General features: G+C 45.7%; 1 non-coding gene across 1 annotated transcript; it reads right to left on the bottom strand.

Annotated features, from left to right (window-relative positions):
• Positions 1–868: 868 nt before the first annotated feature.
• Positions 869–940, bottom strand: trnah-gug (transfer RNA histidin (anticodon GUG)). Its single transcript has one exon. It is a non-coding gene; the product is annotated as a tRNA-His (tRNA).
• Between the last annotated feature and the right edge of the window lie 1,846 nt (positions 941–2,786).

The raw sequence follows: 2,786 nt of genomic DNA, 5'->3' as shown, positions 1-2,786 counted from the left end.
AAAAATGGCAGTTTCATTCCTTAAATGACGTCAGATAGTTTTGTTATTTTTTTCATCAATTGAACATGGATATATAGGAGTTATTAGATTCGTAATTCCAGATATTTTTTGAATCCCAATTCTACCACCTAGCATGGTCGGAGTGAAACCCAGGTCCCTGGTGTCTGAATTAACAGTTCTGTGTTCAGTGGTAATAGCGCTCGGCCATTGCAGAAAAGCAGTGAAACTGATCTTATCCAATTAAGTCGATTTTCCCCGATACTGTTCTGTGCCATTTTCCTGAGCTTGACCTCCGCTCCCCACCCCCCACACCCCCAATAATATCTGGTCCGTATCAGTAAAAGCTGCTACATGTGTATTGATCTCACAACAGTGGTAACCAAATGGATCAAATGGTCTGCATGTCCCCATGGTGGGGTTGGGGCATGTTCACCCAGCAACAGTGACCCCAGCCACACAGACTGATCGGTATCAATGGGAGAGTCTGTATTAGATTCTGCGATGCCTTAATGAAATGGGAAATGACTCCACAAACACATGATGAAAAAGCAGCGCTCCAAAAGCTAGTGCTTCAATTAAACCTGTAAGACCATAACCTGGTGTTGGGTCATTTTTAACTTTGTACTCCATAGTCCAACACCGACATCTCCAAATTAATGAAATGGGGGTATGGGATGGAAAGTTCGGTTAGTGATCGTAGGAGGGAAGAAATCTCTGAGAACGGGTGGATTTGAATTCTGACATATGAAACACAGAGATGTGATCGAGCAGAACTTGGAGGAAAAAAATCACCTTGGAGAAAATCATGAATTTAAAACAATTGATTCCTTTGTGTTTCACAAAAGACTGGGACACACAGAACTATTACTGCCGTGACTCGGATTCGAACCGAGGTTACTGCGGCCACAACGCAGAGTACTAACCACTATACGATCACAGCACCCCACAGACGAACACAGCAAGTGCATGCTCTAAGTACAGTATTATAAGGAATGTTAGGCAGAGCACCAAATGCGTACGATCAGTGCTTAGCGAACAGTAGCAGATATGTGGGAACTCAGAATGGTCTGACTGTTTAACATCGGTTCCCCAGTGGCTGTGTTGATTCCATCATTAATGTGTTGAGGGCTGAGATAAATAGATTTCTCCAAAACATCAAGGAATCCGGGTACAGTGCAGCTTTTTTTACCTGCACATCCACCAATATCATTTATTGTATCCGTTGCTCCCGGTGCAGTCTCCTGTACATTTGGGGACTGGGCGCCTCCTAGCAGAGTGCTTTAGGAACATCTCTGGGACACCCGCACCAATCAACCACACAGCCCTGTGGCCCAACATTTCAACGCTCCCTCCCACTCTGCCGAAGACATGGAGGTCCTGGGCCTCCTTCACCGCCGCTCCCTCACCACCAGAAACCTGGAGGAAGAATGCCTCATCTTCCACCTCGGACCACTTCAACCCAGGTTATCAATGTGGACTTCAACAGTTTCCTCATTTCCCCTTCCCCCACGTCACCATAGTTCCAAACTTCCAGCTCAGCACTGTCCCCATGACTTCTCCTGTGTTGTCCTACCTGCCTATCATCTATTCCACCAATCCATTCCACCCTCCCCCCCCGACCTATCACCTTCATCCCCTCCCCCATTTACCGATTGTACTCTATGCTACTTTCTCCACAAACCCAACCTCCTCTCACTTATCTCTCCACCCTTCAGACTCTCTGCCTTTATTCTTGATGAAGAGTCTTTGCCCGAAACGTCGATTTTACTGCTCCTCGGATGCTGCCTGAACTGCTGTGCTCTTCCAGCACCACTAATCCAGAATCTGGTTTCCAGCATCTGCAGTCATTGTTTATACCAAGCTTTTGTTGAAATGTATATTTCAATAGCAATGCAGTTTAACATCGGTTACTTCACGAGTTTCCCCACACAAGGCCGTAACCACTGCTGCCACATGGGCCCAGTTCCCAGCCCCAGAATCAGAGGAACTGAGTGGCGCAGTCGCGAAGATGCAACTTGAAATCGAGATGGGAATGAGGTCGCAGAGATAATCGTTGGCTCAAGTGAATCAACCGGAGACTGCATGGTTTCTATGATGGTTTAGAGGCGCAAGCAATTCCGAGGTTGGGAGTGCTTCTGGTCAAAGGCGGGGCAGAAGGGAAAATCTGTTCCCGGTTATAACAGCAATCTACAGTGCATCTTGCTGAGACAGCTGAGTGCCACAACTGGAGCGGGGGCAGCTGGTTTGAAGTTTAATTTTGCTTCACTATCACCCACTTCCCTGGAATGAATTGCTTTCACCATTTTTATTTCCAATTGTTTGGTATCTCCCTGCAGTCTGCGGCTTTCCTAAATCACGGCCACTACAAATAAATAGGAATCATTGATCTACATAAGAAAACAGTGGAACTCACAGCTGGCATGCTTCATAGGTTTGCAGGCGACACCAGAATTGTAGACAGTGATGAAGATTATCTAAATTTCAAAAGGATCTTAATCCAATGAGTCGTTGGATAAATGGAAGGTATTGCATTTTGGTACAACATAAAGAGTATGGCTTAAAGTCATGATCTCTGTTCCTGAGGTCAGGCTTGTATTTCAAGTTTTATTTGTCGAACGTAAACATCACCGTTTCCGTGTCCCAACCCCCAAGGATGACTAGTTTAAAATATCATCCCAACACCAACTTCTCCTGGTTGAAGTCTTGACTGTGTGGAAGAAACTGATAATGAGCTGATGCGAGCAAATGTAGCTGCCACCGCCAGTGTTGGAAACACAGATCCAAAC

This window comes from Chiloscyllium punctatum, unplaced genomic scaffold (assembly GCF_047496795.1).
Source record: "Chiloscyllium punctatum isolate Juve2018m unplaced genomic scaffold, sChiPun1.3 scaffold_230, whole genome shotgun sequence".
NCBI lineage: Eukaryota > Metazoa > Chordata > Chondrichthyes > Orectolobiformes > Hemiscylliidae > Chiloscyllium > Chiloscyllium punctatum.
Note: the sequence above shows the minus strand (reverse complement) of the source record. Positions and strands in the feature narration are given on the sequence as shown.